Source organism: Mustela lutreola, chromosome 11, assembly GCF_030435805.1.
Source record: "Mustela lutreola isolate mMusLut2 chromosome 11, mMusLut2.pri, whole genome shotgun sequence".
Taxonomy (NCBI): Eukaryota; Metazoa; Chordata; class Mammalia; order Carnivora; family Mustelidae; genus Mustela; species Mustela lutreola.
In genome coordinates, this window is record NC_081300.1 from 84,193,961 (window position 1) to 84,213,681 (window position 19,721).

Genomic DNA, 19,721 nt, shown 5'->3' on the forward strand with positions numbered 1-19,721 from the left:
TGACAAATCTGGCCCACTGGAACCTGTATGTGGTCAAGTTTTTACTAGTCTGCAGAGAAACAGAGAGAGAGCATACAGACAACAGAATGAGTTTTTTCCTAAAGTAAGATGTTTTCAGCTGAGAAAGAGGTCTTTTTCCCACTGATTTTCGTTGGCATTAAGATCCCGTTTTTTTTTTTTTTTTCTGAAATGGTGGGGGCGGTAAAGGACAATTTTAATATTGCAACACTCTTACTTGGCATAGAAAGATGGGGACTCTAGGCCAGTTTCGGAACTGGGAAACGTAACTGGGTTCATGAAACCCCAAAGTTTGGAGTTCACTGAACTTAACACAGGATCTTGGGCTCCTTTGAGCTCAGGGAGGGTCAGGTAGGCAGAGATGTGGCTGAGGTCACATGATTGGAAAGTACTGAGAGACTGGGCCCTGGGCATGGAGGGGAAGGTTCCAGCAGCTAAAGCCAGAGCCAGACTGCAGAGCAGGGACTGTACCTGGCACATAGTAGTTGCTCATGATTACCACGTGAGTGCTCAGCACACAACTCAGAGTCAGGGCAGTGGCAGGGAGACAGAGGACTGGGTTCTGAGTTGGATAGCTGTTGTAGGTAGGGATTCCCCAAAGCAGAGCCTGAGGCAAGGATTTAGGTGAATGTGAGGTATTGAGTAAGTTCTGTAAGGCAGGGTTGAAATTCAGGGAGGTGAGTGAGGCAGGGTCACCCAAGTTCAAACTTGGAGTCCATCTTTGTTTAAAATTGTGATATTTTGCTCATCATGCATTTTGTGCATTCGTTTCAATTTTTAAAAAATATGGAACTAGGCATGCCTGGGTGGCTTAGTCTGTTAAGCGTCTGATCTTTGGTTTTGGCTCGGTCCTGATCTCGGGATTGTGAGATGGAGCCTGGCGTCTGGCTCTGAGCTGAGCTGGGTGTGGAGCCTTCCTGAGATTTTCTCCCTCCTCCCACTTTGCCCCCCACCCCTCCCCCACTTGCATGCACTCTCTCTCCAAATCAATCAATTAATTAAAAAAATATGGAACTTAGTATTAAGATAATAAGATAATATAATTAACATAATGCTAGAATATGGAATTTGATTAATTAATTAAAAATATGGAACTAGGAGGTGCCTGGGTGGCTCAGTGGGTTAAGCCTCTGCCTTTGGCTCAGGTCATGATCTCAGGGTCCTGGGATCGAGTCCCGAGTCAGGCTCTCTGCTCAGCAGGGAGCCTGCTTCCCCTCCTCTCTCTCTGCCTGCCTCTCTGCCTACTTGATCTCTCTCTCTGTGAAATAAATAAATAAAATCTTTTTTAAAAAATATGGAACTAAAATATTATTTCTTCTGATTAGTGTATTTTGGAGCACAATCTTTATGCCTTCAAGGACAGAGCAGAGGAGGAACTCCATAAAGAGGCAGTCTCAGGCAGAGACTAGCCTCAGCCTGGTCCCACGGGGAGCTCTGGAGCCTGAATTGTACTCCGTCTGTTGGGGAGAGGCAGCCCCTGCTTAGCTCAGGGCCCTTCTCAGGAGAGGGGGCCAGCTGTCTGGTACTCTATAGCTGTGGGATGGGTGCCCTCAGTGAGGAAAGGGGATCTGAGCTGGGCCCCAACATCTACCACGACACTCTGTTTTTCTTTGAGAGATGGCAGTAAAACATTTGAATCATTTATAAGTGCTTTTGGCTGTTGGACTGTGTTTCTTTGCCTAGGAGGGTGCTGAGGCTTTGGGGACCCAGCTTCTATTCCTGTTATAGAATGGAGGAATGTATGAATGTTCTGGAGCAGGGAGGGCATTCTGGGTTGGGGAAGGGAAGGGGGAGGGAGCTGGTGTGGATATGGGCATGGCCCAGGGAGTTGAGCTCATTTCAGCTGCCAGCTCCTTTCCTGGGAGGTGGGAGCAGGGGGAGAGGAAAACCCAAGTGGGTTCGGTGTCTGTGATTCTGGCCAGGGAGGGAAAAGCAGAGAGAGGATGAAGAGGAAAGGAGGAAGGAGAGGGCTTTGCCCCCCAGTAAGCAGGCATGTAGTGAGGGTGATGGGAGGTGCCCTGCCTTTTCCTAAACTGGGAAGCTGAGGAGTGTTAAGCCCCTGAGGCCTGGGATATTTAGTCCTGAGTCCCAGAGCCCTGGAGACGGCTGGGCTTCTTGGTGGAACTCAGGATAAATACCACCAACCAAGTGTGATGTGCGTCCCAGGGCTCAGGGAGAGAGCACGGGGTTGGTTCCCTGACCACACCTTCCCTCCGGGGTTTTAGGGTGACACCAGGGTCCGTATGTTCTTGCTCAAATTCTGCTTCTGCTGCACACTGTACCAGTGTGTACACCGTCAGAGCTTAAATCCGAACTCCGTCTGTAATCACCTACTCCATACTGTAGCTGTGGGACCTTGGCAGGTTGCTTGGCCCCTCTGTTCCCTCAACTGTGAGATGGGGTGAGAATCAGGGCTGTGGGGAGGCTGGAACAAAGTAACGGATCAGAAGGATCCCAAGGGCTGCCAGTGATGGTTCTCGGGGCAGGCTCATGGCTCCTCACTGTGGGGGCCCTTGGAAACCTGCACCAGTTTCTTGGTTCTTGGCAGATGGATGAGGAAGCAAGGAGCAGGGAGACAAAGGCCCTTCTGTCTGCCACCTGGGGCCCTCCCTCTGGGAGGTGAGTTGGGAAGAAGTAAGAGCCCCGCGGAGGAGATGAGGACTCCTGCCTGGAAGTGGGATGGGCACCATGCTGTCTGCCAGGATTTGTTCATCATGAGCAATGGGTGGAAAATTATCTTGGATTCTTTCCTGAGGGGACAGGAAGGCTAGGGCCATCCATGGAGAGGAGAGGTTTCTCTACACCAGGAATGTGATCACTGATTTATTTTAAAACAGAATTAAAGTGGAAAACTTTCAGTTGATCATGGTTTGGGGCTGCTCATGGCTGCCCAGCCAGGCCCAGAATATGACTCCAGCTTTGACATGGAGAAGCTCTGGAAAAAGTGCCAGTTGGCCTGTCACTGCCCAGTTCTCTGGGGAGCCTTCCCCCTCCAGCCTGACTGGCTTCTTTTCTGGGAACCCACAGGGTCCAGATTTACCCTTTGGAGTTGGCAAGAGGGTTTTGGGCACGAATCTGTCTCCCTTGTACCAGAGATAGCTTCATATACCTGCAGAATCCATTCCTGATCCCTGATCCCCACGCGGCCCTGTATGTGATTGCTTTCTCCCTCTGATAAATCTGGGAACTGAGAACCAGAAGCTGGAACAGCCAGGACAGTCAGAATAAAAACCAAGAATGCCTGACTTCCTGTGACACCTCATACCACAGATGTGGCTTGGGCTCTCTGGGGACTGACAGTCTAAGAGGCTCCGAAGCATTTTCTTGACAGATTAAAACACAACATAGCCACTGCAAAGGGAGGCCTGAAGTCTTGTTTGCTCATCATGAAAGACAAGGGCTTGAGAGCCCCAGATGGTATTAGGAATTAGTAGGAAATGATACACACAAAGCATGTTGATTATATTTTAACACATATACAATAATGAATTATAGTAGTAAGAGACTAGAAACAAGTCAAGTGCTCAACCTGGGGAGATTGGATCAGTAAATGGTGGTTTAAAAAATTAATTAAAAAGTGTGTGTGTGTGTGTGTGTGTGTGTGTGTGTGTGTGTGTGTCTATATCCCAAAATGAATACTATGCAGCCATCAAAAAGGACAGGTACTTTTCCTACGTACTGATGGGACATGATCTCCAAGATGTATTGTTAGGTAAGAAAGGCAATTTGCAAAGTAGCATGTGTAATATACTACCTTTCATGCAAAATGGAGAGAAATAGAATATACGTTTGTGTTTACCCACAGAAATCCTGGAAGGGGATATGAGAAGCAAATGCTGATAGTTACAGAGGGGACTGGGTAGATGGTGGCGCGGTGGGAGCAAGGATTTGCATTCTAACTTTTTCATAATTTTAGATGGTTTTGAACATCACCAATCAGATGGGAGTTGTATTACCTAGTCAAAAAATTAAGTTACAAAACCAAGTGAGAATCAAAGGCCCAGTAGACTACTAAAAAGAGTTATTAGGAAGTATTATCTAACCTGTAATGACTTTTGCCACCCTTATCCCTTGACTGTGACGTGAACACATTTGAGGTCTTAAATCTAGCTTGACCTGACTCTGGTTTCCTCAGTGTCCCGGGAGAACGTCCCTTCTGGCCCGCTTGGAACCTAGCGAGGGTCCTATTTGGGTTTATGCTGGGCCCATGCTTCCCTCTAACATCCACATCATCTTGGTGGCCCCCTTGGCCATGGGTGGTCGACTCAAGAGACTTGCTTGTCTCGTTCCAAGAAAAGCTTTGAACTCTTAAACTCTTGGTGAAATGTGTATAGGAAAAAATGTGTCCTTGTGGGCTCTCCCTGATGCTATTATCCAATGGACAGAGACTCTCTAGAGAAGATAATGACTGAAAACCCATGTATCATTTGAGAAAACAACCTGATAGGGCTGTTAGCCAGTCTTTTCTCTGCCAGGACCTCCCCAAACACCGCTCCCACCCCACCACCCAACAGCCCGGGTGTTAAGTGATGCTTGCTGTTTCCTGTTAAAATGAGCCAAAGACATGAATGCGGCTCCACTGCATCTTCTGATCAGCGTGTGTCCCCCGTTGCCCAGTGGCTCCAGCTTTCCTTCCCAGACCTGAGGCCCCTCACGTTTCCATAGGGCTCACACCTTGCTCCTAGCTCTGTGGTCTTTGGGAATCTTGGAAATAACCTAAGGCTGCCCTCTCTTCTCCAAGCTGCTTTGGACCACCCCCAGAAGGATGGCTGTTCGTGGGGCCCCTCCTTGGCCCACTCCGGTTTGAGTCCATAAGGCCTTCCTGAACCTTCTCAGGAGTCAGGCAGAAAGGTGGCTTTCAGCCTTTCCCCCTTCTGTCTGACTCTGAATCTGTATTTCCTTTGTCTTAGTCTTTCGTCCCTGCTCTCACCTTTTAGGTGCTTCCCTTACCCTCTCTGTCGACTCTGTCTCCCCGTTCCACGTCTTGCTGTCCCCTCCTCCCGTGCTCCCTGTTCCGCTGGATCCTCTCCCCTCTGTGAGGGGCTCGGCTGCCCCGCCCTCTTCCCATCGCCCTCTGTGTCCACCTCGGTGTCTTCCCCTGCTCCCACACCCCTGCCCCAGCCCAGATCGCCTGGCCCACCCAACCCCTACCATGCTGGGCTTGCTGGACTCTTCCAGAGGGGGCACCCTTCCAGAGGGGGCACCCCTCCAGCTTCATGGGTGGGCCACCAGGGCAGCCGCATGGGGCTCAGAAGGGCCTGAGCTTGGTTTGACACCTCGGAGTTGCCGTCTTGAAACTCTTCGTACTTTTTGAATAAGCCGCCTGCTTGCTCACTTTGCATGGGGCCCCACAACGTAAGCAGCCTGCTCTGCTGAGGGGCGTGGACTTCCTGGGAGGGTCCAGGTTCTGGGCATGCTGCTGCCCCTCCCGCCCGCTAGTAACCACATCTGGACGTGTGCCAGCTTCCGAGGCGCTCCTACTATCAGCTGTCCTGCAACAACAGAAGGTAATTGCCAGATTCATTCCCATTTTACAGATGAGAGAAGCGAAGGCTCAGAGAGGCCAAAGTTCCTTGCCCCAGGGTCCAGAGCGAGAGCCTGCCTCTCAAATCCAGGCTTTCAGGCTGAGGCTGCAGACTCTCCGGCAGGCGCTCTTGTGTCTCTGAGCCAAGCCTCACTCTTTGCCTCTGTGAAATGGAGGAGGTGGGAGTAGCTGCCCCAGAGCAGAGCCAGGGGGCACCTAAACCTTGAATATTCTGGACAAGGTGCCTGGAAGGTACCTTTTTACACAGTTGCCCCAGCCTCTCTGTACCTATTTTCTTGTCTGCCAAGTGGGGGTCATGGGAATGTGAGGACCCAGATCAGTGCTCAGCACAGGGTCCAGCACGGGTGGGCAGGCAGGGTCTGCGCTCAGAAGCTTCTGGCCGCCCTCCCTCTGGGGCAGAGGATGGGGTGATTTGTGAGTAGGAAAGCCATATTGTCCAGACTGGGGCACTGTGAGAGGAAAAGCAGCACTCTTAATAAGCATGTTGAGATAAGAGCCCCAGGCCAGGATATAGGGTCACTACATAGGCGCTGTGAGCATCTTGGGCCTGGTAACAGGAAAGCAAGCATTGGGGAGGGAGCAGAACCACACCCCAGGCCTGCCTCCAGCTAGTAGGGACTGGGGCTGGGGTCTAGCATTTGCCACAGAATGGTATGCCACTTGCTCTGGCTCATAACATCAAGACATCTGTTCAGGGAGAAGCAGGATCAGGGAGGGCGCCTCAAAGACCACACAGTTCAGGCCCGCTCCCAGATATTCTAGAAATGTCTTCCAAGGAAACCGGCAATGCGTAAACCAGGTCTAAACACTCCTGCCCGGGCCCAGCTGAGAAAATGGGCTCTTAAGGAACTGCCCTTTGGGGTCAGGCTACCAGCACGGAGGGAGGGCGCTGTATTTAAGCCACAAACATCTGGATTCCTGTCCTAAAACGAGCAGAACCTCGAGCCTGTGTCCACAGTCAGGGCATCGGTGAGGACAGTGATCACCACACACCTTGTCCTTTCTGAAGGCACCTCCGGAGAAAAGTCCTTCTGCCCCCTGGTCCCAGGAAGGCCTCCCATTCCCCGGAGTGGGTTTGTTTTTAGCCGGAGGCACGTGACCGCTGGGACCAGTTTTCGTTTCCGAGACTAGGAGTCTGGGAGTCCGCGGCGTGGCCCACCCAAGCTAAGCATGTAGGACATTACTTATCGTCTGCATTTTTCCCCTCAGCCCTGGCTCAGCTTTCTGTCTCCACCCACGTTCCCTTCCTCCTTACACTCTCACTTTTAATTTATGATCCCTTGTATATGTGAGTCTTTTGAGATTTTTTTTTTCCCTCCCTTCTGGACCAAGTCAAAACATAAGCAAACACACAGACAAACCTGCAAGCAAAAACATCCTGTAGCACTCTTCCTTCTGCCTGGACAGAGAACATCCCAGCTGGTGAGAGCCAGAAGGCAAGGGGTTAAGCATGTTGCAGAGGAAGTGCTGGCCCACGTTAAAAGTGAGGAAGTGACCCTCATTTGGGGGCAGGGGTGGGAAGGAGGTGTCCAGCTTATCCCGTGTGACTCTAGGGGGGCTTAACCAGGCTTGAGGCGAGTATGACAGGTTGCTCCGAGTTCAGTTTAGTCCAAAAAGGAAGAGCTTTCTAATGACTCGATGGGTTTTTCTGGAAGTTCTGCTGGGGAGGGGTTGGGAGGGGGGTAAGAAAAAGGAGTGACCTGCCCTAGAACATGGCAGAACCCAGGGCGAGTTTATTTTGGATTCTTTTATTTCTGAGTATTGACCCGGGGGCCCAGGGGATTCCTGAGGGGCGGCCCCAGGGGCAGGCTCCCCTCATTTCCAGGCAACGCTAGGCAGCGAGACTGGCTGTGGGCACCCCTGCACGATGTCGCCTGCGTACTGGTTCCTTGGGCGCAAAGACTTGTGTCTCGTCCCTGCGTGAGGTGAACTCTGCCAGACACGATTCTTTGCACACCTTCCTCTCTGCGGCATTCCCACACCTAGCCTGGCGCCTGGCCCACCGCAGAGATTTGTCACAGTAATCGAATGAAGAAAACAGCTTCTGGTGGCAGAGCTAGAATTCCAACTCGGTATTATCTGCCTCCAGAAATAGCTCTCTGTAAACATAACAGCCAGGGGCATGTGAGTTGGGGCCAGGATCGTTACCTACGGAGGCTGCCCGATCCATCCTGGTTTGCCTGGAACGTTCTGGAAGCACTGCCTCACAGGACACCCCCAAACTGGATGGCTGATCTCCTATACACCCTGTGCTGGGGATCCCATGTAGTTTTTACAAGGACCAACCTTGCAGATGAGGCGATGGCCCTGTGGCCCGAGGTGGCATGGCAGGCGTGGGGCTGGGCCGGCCTGAGCATCTGGCTTTGCTGCTGCCTGGTGAGGCTTACGCTGTAACCGGAGCGGGGCAGACTCCTCCATCCTAAAGCCTCTCCAGCAACGGCTTTGGAGATCCTGGAATTTCCTTTGGGCTCCAATCAGCTGTTTTTTCCGTTGAGGGTGGAGGGGCAGTTTTCCCAGCAAGACCCTTCCTTAGGGCAAGGCTGGAGTGTTGCCTTGGGAAAGGTGACGGCGCAGTGACGGGGTCGAGGGGGAGGGCAGCCTGTTCCTCCTCCCCCCATGCCTGGGAACAGGGTGGGATCTCAGGCTCCCCTGTCCCAGTTGCTGGCAGCAGCGCCTGCCCTTTTGTCAGCCGCCTGGGCTGGAGCCAGGGAATTCTAAGGGGCCAGAACCTGCCTAGATGCCCCGGGGCCCCTGTGCCCAGGGCCAGCAGCCTGGGCAGGGTGCAACTGCGCAGCTCACGGCTCCAGGATCTCTCGGGGCTCCACCCGGCTGAACGGGCCTCTGCAGCCCCTGCCTGTCCAGGAGCCTGGTGAGTGGCGACTATTTTCCAGAGTTGGGTGACTCTAGTCACCAAGGGCTCTTGGAGGTGGGGTTGGGGAATGTGTGAGACGCGGTGGCCCTGCCAGCCCTGGGCCCGGGTGGGGGTCAGGAGGCATAAGAACACAGGGCTCTGTGCCCAGGGATCTCTAGCAGGCAAGTCACAGAATATCAGGTACAGTCACAGCGACCGCAGGTAGGGCCCCCGTGTCAAGGCAGACCCAAGTTTAAATCCCATCTCTGCCCCTTCCTGGCTCTGGGATCTTAGGCGAGTGGTCTTGCTTCTTTGTGTCTCAGTTTTCCACATCTGCAAGATGGGACTGCAAAAGCCCACGTGGGTGCATTGTTCTGAGAAGAGGTACTGGGTGCACAGTGGGCACCCAAGACGTGGGAGTTAATGTCTCATGCCAGCCTTTTGGTTTCTGCTACTCTCAGCTCAGAGCTGTGCTCCAAGACCCCAAGACGGGAGAGGGCTTCTGAGTCCGTGCATAGAAGCTTGCTAGTGAGATGTGAGGGAAGTCTGACAGACAAGAAAGGCTCATCACAGCCTTACAGTAGAAGGGCCGTCTTCCCCTCCGGATGCTTGGACATGCTGTGACAGGACAGACAGATATTTCAACCAGCCTCATGGATTGCTGCTGGGATCTGTTAGAACAGACCCAAGTTCCAGGCGTGGCTGGTGATCCTGATCCTGTGCCTTCCAGAGTCCCAGTTTCAGCACCTGTTAGGTGGGGATGGTAAACCCCCCATCTCTGGGGGCCTTGTCTGGAGGCTGGGAGATAAGGAAGGCCAGACCGAGCCAGACGCCTGGCTGTCCCAGCAGGAGCATTTGCTTTCTTCTCGCTACCACTGCTGGCTGCTCTGCCTGGGTTCCTAACAGAGTGCCCAGTGGGACTGCGGGGAGCAGAGGGAACCAGACAGGGCCTCTCCAGGCAGAGGAATCTGCCCGGGTAAGGGCCCCAGAGGTCTCGAACACTGTGCTAGGAGGCACTGGGCTCCTGGTGCACAAGGGAGCAGGTGGGATTAGAAGGACTTGGACTCTGCGGTCCTTCACTCCTCAGCCCGGGTAGCCCTCCTTGACCCAGGGCCCTGCAACCCTGTGCTGGGTCAGTGACCCGAGGTTGCTGACATTACCCAGGCTGGCCAAGGGGAACAGATACCAGTGCTCACATTCAGGGGGCCTCTCTTCCTCTCTTTGTGGCTTTTCTGCATCTGGGCTCCTGCCCTGTGCTGCTTTTCCCCGCCTCAGCCTCTCCTCCCTGGAGCTTTGTAAGCACACAGCGCTCCCCACAACTGGAACTCCACCCTCTCCCGGGGTCCCACCTCCCTGCTGCAGCTCCACTGTCCCCTCAGCCCCCTCTAGGATGCAAACCCTCAGCTAGAACCACTCCCTCCCTCTTCCCTGCTCCTGCCATGTCCCCTACAGATGTCTGCCACAACCCTGTAAGTCCCCATTCTAATCCCACTTCTGCAGTTTCCTGGCTGGGCAGGGGCAAGCTACTTAACCTCAGTGAGTTTCTCCTCCTTCATCTGTAAATGGGGCTAATAATAAAATAATAGTTCTAACCTCCCAAGACTGACATAGAGACTGAGCTAGTAACATGAAAATGCCACACACATAAGAAGCTTTCAAATTTATTTAACACATTTTTTTTTTTTTTTTTTTTTTATGGAGTGCACACCGTGTGTCACTTATGACTTAAGGGGCTGGGGTGCAGCCGTGGCCAGAACAGGCCACAGTGGCCACAGCCTCTGCCCTCAGTAAATGTCAGCTCTGACTCGGGCATCTATTTGCATGACTGCTTTTCCCAGCTCCCCGCAGCTGGGTGGACAGGGATGGGGGGGTGTGGGGTGGGGTGCGGGTGGGGAGGGATGTTGTCTAATGCATCTGTGTGTCAGATTCCCAGCTCAAGGCCTGGTCTTGCTTGCTTGTGAAGGGAAGCCCTTCACAAGCCCTCTGGGCTTCCCTTGACATTCCTGATTTCCCTGGAGAGTTGATTGCACCTGAAGGGGAGCCCCTTCCTTCAGCAGTGGGACATTGTAGGGTCAGGCAAGCAAGTCTGTGAGGCTCTAGATCTCTCTCTGTCTCAAGCTGCTGCCATTTTGGATGATTCCGGCACTGTAGCAGTGAGGTCCCTCCTCAACGTTGAGATATCAGAGCTGGAACAGCGCGTGTGAGGCAGGGTTCTCTTGGTGGCAGGGGACAGGACCCCAACTCAAACTGGCTAAAGCAGGAAGGGAAATACATCGGTTGGGGGGAATTCATCTGTCCAGCAAGTGTTTCAGGCATGTTTGGTCTCTCTCCATCTTGGAGGTCTGCTTCCTTCCATATTGGTCTTGTTTTCTGGTGGAATTTGCCCAAGGGGTGACAAGAGTCTCACGGAAGGCTCTCACTGGCCCACTTCAGGCCCCTGTGCCCAATTCCTGAAACAGTCATTGGTGGCCAGGGGATGGGGTATTCTCATTGGCCAGGCTTGGAGCAGGGGGTGGGGTTATCTCCTTCCAAGCCCCTCAGCCTGAGGAGGCAGAGGGAGGGCTGGCTTTCCACAAAGAAGAGATGGTCGGGTCACTCCCCAGAGGGACCCAGGAATGGGCACCACCTGGGGGCAAGTAGAAGTCCAGAAGCTGTCTCTGGATTCCAGGGGCTCCTCATCAAAATCTTAGGGTTTGCTAAGCTAAGGTTTGCTGAAGGTTACCAGGAAGGTACTTCTAGAGAGAAAGGCAGCATTTCTTCTGTTAGGGGAGTGATTTATATTTGATTCCTTTCTGGGACCATACACCAGGAAGGAGGAAGGGAGCAGACGTTGCTGGCCCCCTACCCTGTGCCACACACTGCTAAGCTCTGCGTGCTTCACGACACCAGAAACAAGCATGGGTTGTGGAAGGAAACTCCAGAGTGGTGAGCAGGGAGGAATAGAGTGGATGCCCACATCTCAATCCTGGTTCTGCCCCTTCCTAACTGCGTGGCCCCAGGCAGATTGCTTGACCTCTCTGTGCCTCAGCTTCTTCATCTTGAAATGGAAGCAGTAATACCCTCTGTGCCGTTACTGTCTAGATTGCACGAGCTTATGTGTTGAAGTATTTAGAACGACATCTGGTGCATTGCAAACTTCCAGTGAATGTTGGTCATTGTTTTAGTCTGTCTTGGTGGCTATAATGAAAATATAAACTAGGTGGCTTATAAACCACAGAAATTGATTTCTCACTGTTCTGGAGGCTGGGAAGTCCAAGGTCAGGGTGCCGCCAGATGTGGTGGCTGGTGAGGCCCTGCCGCCTGCTTCATCGATGGCTGTCTCCTCGCTGACCATGGAACTGGGACTCTCTCTGTGGGGTCTCTTATGGAAACACTCATCCCATTCATGGGGCTCCACCCTCAAGACCTCATCACTTCCCAAAGGCCCCACTTTCTCATACCCTCACATTAGGAATGAGGCTCCAACATGTGAATTTGGCAGGAGGACAGAGTTCACGCCACTCATTATCGTTACTACTTTTATGGCAATTAATTGGGGGGAAGGGAATAGAAAGTGCAACTCTTATGGTGGAATTCAAGGCATAGCAGCGGGGGTTTATCAGATGTCAGTTTGGTGTGGGGGAGGATGCCTTTCTGGAATCCAAAAACCAGACCCAGAACGCTGCTCCTTTGGCTGCATCCATACTCATCTCCTGAGGGTCTCCACACTTACCTGCCTCACACCCCTGTCTTAGGTGTGCATATTTATTTTGTGAGTTGCTGGTTCTGGCTGCCCCTTGGCATTACTCATCCCCACCCCCCATGCTGAAAGGCCCCAGGTCAGTGAGACTGAGAGATGAGGAATCAGCATTATCATGGCGACCAGATTGCATCCATGGCTTCACGGGCTCTGGGAGCAGATGAGTCTCAGTCCCCGGGACTGGCCAGTGTGGGCCCCTCTCTGTGACCTGGCTTCTCCCATGAAGCCTCATCTGGGTATCTCTGGTCCCCACTTGTCTGCCCATCTAAGACCTTTCTTAGAGTATTGGCTGTCGCCATGGAAACAACTCTTGAGGCAAAACTGCCCACATGGGCTAAGGAAAAGGAAATAGGGAGATTACCAGATTCCCCCACTCTCTGAGGGGACCCCAATTCCTAGAGCCTCCAAAGACTGCTACTTTTGACTGGACTTGGAACTAGCAGAAGGATCCTTACCCAGCTCACAGGGCCCCTTGCTTGTCTCCTGCCTCCAGCCTCCCCTCCTCCAGCACAGCCCCCATATCAGTTGTATGAGTTAGAACTGGGGTCATTTGAGAAAAATGGACACCCCTCTGCTCAAAAACCATCCATGGCTCCCTATTGCCCCCAGGGAAAAGTTGCTGCTTTGCAGGTTCTTCTTCGCATAGCCCTCCCTCCTGCCATCCCACTCCACACGCACTCCCACCACGCTTGATCAAGCCTCTGTGCCTTTGCACACAGTTCTGTCTGCACAGATGCCCCCCTCCTTCTGTGGCTCCACTTAGCAAAGGCTTTGCACCCTCCAAGGCTCAGGCCAAATGTCACCTCCACCAAGAAGCTTCCTCTGATTTCCCCAACCAACTTGCCTTTGATTGGTACAGAGCCAGGGTCAAAAACTTGGCTGCTAATGGCCAGGAAGGGGACACAATGAGTAATGTTGGGACTATGTTGTCACTTCTGCAAAGAGATATGCACCCTCCCATTACAGCTAGAAGTGAGAATGATTTGACCCATCTTTCTCACCAGATCTCTCTGATCTCTATACCAGCAGGACCCAGGGCAAACTCTGTGGTGAACTGCCACTGGCTCATAGCCACAGAATCAAGAAGGTATTAGGGAGGGGTGGAGATGGCAGAGAACCCCATCCTGTTTGTGATGCAGCCCAATATGGCCAGTTCACTGGAAGTCTGGACTTTAGATGCTCTGAGGAGCATCAACCATGCCCCTGTGCCCACCTCCCCTACATGAGGGCAGAGACTGGGCCATCTCACACCCACAGCTTCTAGCAAGGAGTGTGGCACTTAGAAGGTGTTTACTAGCAGCCTTTTGAATCAATGTTTGAATGCATAGATCTGTGCCATTTCCTGAACCTGTCAAACCTGCTCCTGCCACAGGGCCTTTGCACTTACTATTTGTACTGCCTTCAATCAGATAGTCACATGTCTCCCTCTTCTTATATTCAAGTTTCTGCTCAAAGGTCACCTTCTCAGAGAGGTCTTCTTTGAGCACTCAACCTAAAAATAATACCCTCTCCCCCATCTCTATGCTCCATACCTCTTTTTTTCTCTTTATAAGATTTTATTTATTTATTTGACAGAGAGAGAGAAAGCGGGAGAGGGAACACATGCAGGGGAGGCAAGAGAGGGAGAAGCAGGCTCTCTGCTGAGCAGGGAGCCCGATGTGGGACTCGGTCCCAGAACCCTGGGATTGTGACCTGAGCCAAAGGCAGGCACTTAACGACTGAGCCTCCCAGGCTCTCCACCCCATTCCCCGTTATAGTTTTTCTGTAGCACATCCCACCACCTGCCACTGTAATCATTTTATTTTTCCATCATTTACATAGTGTTTCCGGTGAGCCAGGCCTGCTTCTAAAACACTGACAATGTAAACTCATTTAATCCTTAGAACAACCCTGTGAGGGTGGAGCTGCATCCCTGCTAGTTTTCAGATGAGGGAGCTGAAGCACAGAGAGGTATGGTGACATGCCCGAGGACACACAGCTGGTGATTGGCAGAGCAGGGATTCAGACCCAGGCTCTCTGGCTCCAGGGGTGATGGCCTTCTTCATCGTGCCTTTGTTTATCTGTTTGTTCCCATCCCCCCACCCCCCCTGGAGAATGCCAGCCCCCTCAGTTCCCAGATCCAGGCTTGGAGTCTAATAGATGTTTAATAAATATTTCTTGGAAGGTTAGAGCAAAGGAAACAGGATAATCTGAGAACTGGAGGGAAGAATCTCCGGCCTTCAGAGCTCTCTGTTAGCCCAATGTCAAGGCCATCTTGCCGGAACTTTCTCAGCCTCCCGGAGGGTTTGAGTCAGCCTGTCTGGGAGAGGCCCCAACCCAGCCTCTCTCACCCTCCCTCACCCTCCAATAGGGCCTCTGTTTTCTGACCTCTCCCAGGCCAAGGTGCCAAACCACACTTCTGGAACCCCAGGCCCATGCTGAGCACACTTCCTCCTGTGACAGGGCCACGGAGGAGAACGTTCCAGGCCGGAGGCAGGAAGTCTCAGAAACAAGGTGACCTGGAGTGAACAGGGCTGTTGGGCAGCCAGGGAGGGGCCTGGCAGGGCTGTTCTCCACCAGATGTGCTGGAAGCCTCAGCGTGGCTCAGGGGACAAGCAAACAGGACACAAGGAAAAGGCTAGAAAGGGGCCCAGGCTCTAGCGCTGCAGCCTGTCAGTGACCCAAGCATAGCCAGCACTCCCCGACATTTGACCCTGTTCGGAGGGCTTCCAGAGAAGGCGCGTGCCCTCCCAACTTCTCCTTGGACCCTCAAATAGCAGGTCTGCCAAGGTAGCAGTGGGAATGCAGTTCCCAGGCTTTACCTTGCCCATGGTGTTTGTAAGTCCTTGTGGTTGTGATAAGCACTCTGCCCGCAGCTTCGCCAGCCTCGTTTCACTGAATGCTCACAGCTCCTGGAGGCAGATGCCAGGGATGAGGCTCAGAGAGGTGAAGCAACTCGTACCAGATCACACAGCCTGCAAGGGCCAGAGCTGGGATCCAATCCTAGCTCTAAGTGGGTTGGAACCAGGTTCCAGGAAAGACCACAAGAGAAGCCAGATTCTACCCATTGCTCACTTGTCAGGGTAACCTGGGGAAAGATCATGAAACTTGTTTGAATTTCAGTTTTCCCATCTGTCAAATGGGAATAAGGGGAACTCAGCATCACGTGAGACCCTGCAAGGGCTGACTGTGTTGCTAGGTGCATCCCGTCGGGCCTTCTCCTTGATCTTCACAGCCTGCAGGGTGATCTCCATGCCCCAGAAGCAGAAATGGGGGGTTAGAGATGTGGGGAACGGGTCCAAGACCTCACAGCCTGGGGCTGGCTCTGGGTGACGCTGTGCAGCTCTGTGTGGACCGATGCAGGACAATAGCTTGGGTTCAGCGGAGAGATTTCACCAAGTGCAAAACCTCCTCGTGGAGGATGTGGGGACGCAGGATGGGGGAAGAGACTGAGCTGAGGGTGGCGATGGCAGTGGCCAGGGCAGCTGTCTGATCCCGCAGGAGGAGGCTCAGAGGAACGGCTGCCTGCGGCCTGGCTCCCATCCCTCCTCTGCCCCCAGGCACATTCCAGGCTGGTTTTCAAGTTCCGTTGGTTTCTAGAAGTGCGGCTCTTTGCTTCAGTTCAGAATCTGCTGGCTGGATTCAGCCAAGCTTTCTCTTCACCCGGGGACAGGGATGCTGCTGGTTCTCCCAGATAAGCACCGTCTGAATTTTCTCCACAAATGTTTGCTGAGCACCTGCTGGGTTGTGGGGGGCACTGTGTCCACCCATGTTATTGTTTCATGACCCGCTCATGAGAACTCTAAGAGGGAGGTTGTACCATCAGCCCCATTTTACAGACGGGAACACTGAACCTTGGAAAAGAGATCATTTGTACCTAGTTGCTTAACTAGGAAGGGCCTTTGAGCTTGGTGGGTAGCTTGGAAGAGGGGATGAGCCTGAGACCACCTTGTCACAGTCAAGAAGGACCCCAGACTTCCTCAGAGGTTGGGGAAGGGGAGGCTTCTAATCAACCTTCAACCCCTGGGCCAGAAATCTTAGAACTGCAAGGAGTCCCAAGAGATGATTTTACTCAGACTCCCTGATTTTCTGAAAGGAAGGTTTTACCTTTTTTTTTTTTTTTTTAAAGATTTATTTATTTATTTGAGAGAGAGAGAAAAAACGTGGTAGGGAGGGGCAGAGGGACAGGGAGAGAGAGAGAGAGTCTTAAGCAGACTTCATGCTGAGCCGAGCCAGACACAGGGTTCGATCCCACAACCCTGAGATCAGGGCCTGAACCGAAGCGAGAAGTCAGACGCTTAACCGATTGTCCCACCCAGGCACCGCTGAAAGGAAGGCTTTAATATTACCATTTTATAAGCAACCCAACCACGTGTGGCCCTTCAGAGAGGGAAAGTGACTTTCGCGGGGTCACACTGCATGGAGCTGAGCCACACTGTCTTTTTACCAGCACAAGACAGACCCGTGCCCCATTCGACTACAGCATTTTTTTTTAACCCTGGAAGGGAGACTTTGACACCATCTACTCCAACCTCCTTGTTGCACAGATGGGGAAACCAAGGCCCCCAGAGTGTCAGGGGTTTATTTAAGGACATGTGCCAAGCAAAACCAGTAGAAGTATAAAGCCCTTTGCCTCTCAGTAGCCCTGTGATCCCGGGTAAGACTCAAGCTCGCTAGGCCTCTGCTTCAACTCTAAAAGGGTCATAATAATGCCCACCATCCCACAGGGTTTGTGTGAGGGGGCGTACATAAGGTGCTTCTCAGCATCCTGGCACCCGTAGTAGGTGCTCAGTAAAATATCATTATTTTGATGATGATTATTAATACTATTTAAACTTGACACTCTGGGCTCCTGGGCTCCTTTCAGGGGTGGTCTGCCTGGTCTCATACCCGGCCTGGGGCTCTGGTGTGAGTTTCAGGAGCTACAAAGAAGGAGGGAGGGACCAGAGCCTGGAAACAAGAGCTCCTGAAGCAGGAGCCCGGGGCATAGCTTGCTTGTTCCTGTCTCCCACGTAGGTTGGGGCCCTGCTGATGGAGAAGGTTCCTTTGGCCGCCAGTTCCCAGGGGTCTCAGGAGGCAGGGGAGAAGCCACACCTGGGGGCAGTATCAGATTCACTCTGGCCTTCAGAGCTGAAGGGGCTGTGCTGGCTTGGACTTGGGGCAGGAGCTGTGATGATGACTTCTGGGGAGCACCCAAGAGTCCCTGGGAGTGAAGGTTCCAAGCCCACGCTGTGAGCAGGACCCTGAGCACATGGGGTGGGCCGGCGCCTGGCCTGGGGAGACGGCGACCACCATTGGCAGCCCTCTCAGACCACATCCTGAGCTGCTCATGCCTACGCCCCCAGGGCCTGCCGCCTTCCGGATAAACTGTGTACACAGCTTGGGGATTGCTTGTGTGAGCAGACTCAAGGCTGATTTCAGGGGATTAGGCGGATCGGGTGCTGGGCCTCCTAGTCTCAGGGGACGTAAGCAGGGGGGAATTTGTTTACAGGCCACCTCAGGGGCTGGGGCAGTGTTTATGGGAAGAGGCACAGGCTATCTGTCTGGGGGTTTTGGGCACAAGCCGAGTGCTTGAGAGGACACGCAGCGTTTGTGCATCAGACTCACTAATGGGGCCAGAGCTGCCACCGAGCCTGGAAGGAGAGGTGTCCCCCCCCAAACGCTCTTGCTAGCAGCCTTATGCAGCCAAGTCCGGAGGCTGGCTCTCCTCTATGAGGTGGGGCCAGGTTTGCAAGGAAGTGTCTGTGCTCTCCCTGGGCCCCGGAACCTGATGCCAAGTCAGGCTCTCATCTGGGGCCGGGGTCCAGCCCAGGCCCAGTCCCAGGATAGGAAGGGGCCTGGGGGACTTTGGGAAGGAGTTGGTGCTGCTCTCAAGGAGGGCTTTGAAGCAGAGAGTTGCAGCCTCTCCGGCTGCCAGTTGAAAAACGAAATCACAGTGGCAACAAGAGGCTGGTTAGGCAGTGGCCACACTTCACCGTCAGCCAGGCCAGTGTCCGCTGGGCAGAAGTCGTGGGCAGATCTGGGAGCTGTGTGGGAACAAAATGGGTCGGATCTGACCGACGTGGGAGGTGGGCAGGGAGAGTCTGGCTCAGGTCGTAGAAGGAAGCGAACGACCGGCTCAAGTGGGAGGGAGCCTGACCGCCCCTCTCTCTTCCTACCCTCTTCCCCCCAGCTGGGTCTCTCGTGGATCAAACTCAACTAGAAGTCTGAGGGCAAAGAGCCTTGTGATGTCAAGGGGAACCCTAGGACACACAGCAAGGGGGACTAGATGGGGATAGACAGAGCATGCTGGGGAGGAAGGACTGGCATTCCAGTAGGCAGGGGTACCGGACAGCGGAGTGGGTATTTGGGGGGTCTCCTGCTTCTGGGCACTCATCACCATTGGGGGTTTCCTGGGGTCTCTGGTCTCTGCGCAAGGGGGTTGTCCGGGTCCCGGGCTGTAAGCTCGGTGCTTTGGCCCTCCTACGGGGTCCTCAGCTCAAACATGGGCCCACCCAAGCCAAAAGAAAATGGGACAGACTGTTAGGCAGCCAGCACTTTCTCGTTCACTGCAGTGACTCAGCGTGAGCTCCTAAGTGTGGGCGTGGGACCGGGGAGGAAATTCTCTCCGACACAGAGCTAATTCTGTCCCGGGGCTGGCGGCCAGCCTGCGGCAGGAGTATCTGTGGTGCAGTGTGGTTTTGAGGCTCCTGAGTCCCTCCGAGCTGGGGATCCAGGCATTATAACCCCTAAGGAGTCTCCCTGAGAGCAATCTATTGGGGACCAGGGGCCCTTCTCTCTGCCCTGAAGGGTGAGGAACTGGTAGGTGGAGGCAGCCAGGAGACCCTGCAGCAGACTGACATCAGAACCTACAGAAGCTGTCTGGCTGGGTGGGGTTAGGGGGTGAGGGGGTAGGCGTGGGAGGGGGGAGGTGAGGATGCTGGTGGGGAGGGACTTCTGTGAAGGAGGAGCTGCATGTGGAAGGCCTCCTGACACTTCAGCTGCGGGCCGAGGCTGTGATCTTGAGCAAGTAGAAATAGCAAAGATTTGGGGGTCAGAGCATCCTTGGTTCAAGTCCTAGGCGGAGGCTTAAAGGCCACGGCCACCTCCCCTCTCTGAGTGAGCCTCTATTTGTAGGTCTCTGCAGGGAGGCTCCAGAGGGGTGAGGCATGAGGGCATATGGCGGGCCAGACAGAGTTCTAGGCTCTGGGGGACACACTACGCACAGGACAGACTGAGCCCCTCTTCTCTGTGGCTTAGGGAGGGTCATTTGCTCAGTCAAGACCCCAGTTTCTCTAGCCCCCAAACGGAGTGCCCTCTGAGGGAGAGGCGTCCCCTTCCCGAGGTTGGAGGGAACTAAAAGAGAGGCATCGGGGTGGCCCTCTGCCCGCCAGGGTGGGCCGTGGGGGAGGGGGCAGAGGAGGAGGACAGCCAGTCTAGACACCAAGGCAAGCGCTTCTAGTTTCCCTGATGGGCTCCCACACCCACGGGCCCTGATAAGGCCCCTACCCTGGGCCCGTGGCCAGGAGTTCAGTGGCAGGCATGCTCTGGCTGGAGAGGCAGTGGTTGGGAGAGTAAAGGGCCTCTGGCGGCAGGGGCCGACAGAGGTG

The 19,721-nt window shown here is 53.6% G+C and overlaps 1 protein-coding gene across 7 annotated transcripts in view; it reads left to right on the top strand.

Moving 5' to 3' along the window:
- CMKLR1 (chemerin chemokine-like receptor 1) overlaps positions 1-19,721 on the top strand; it is a 49,915-nt gene that overhangs the window by 14,322 nt on the left and 15,872 nt on the right. Inside the window, exon 1 of one of the 7 annotated variants that reach the window (XM_059139286.1) lies at positions 6,881-6,985. The exons of 3 other annotated variants lie outside the window; for them this stretch is intronic. The gene's annotated coding sequence lies outside the window, so the exon portion shown is untranslated. Of the gene's footprint in view, positions 1-6,880; positions 6,986-7,026; positions 7,047-7,639; positions 8,461-19,721 lie in introns of those variants that run through there. 3 more of the 7 variants (XM_059139285.1, XM_059139283.1, XM_059139281.1) reach the window with 3 other exon arrangements.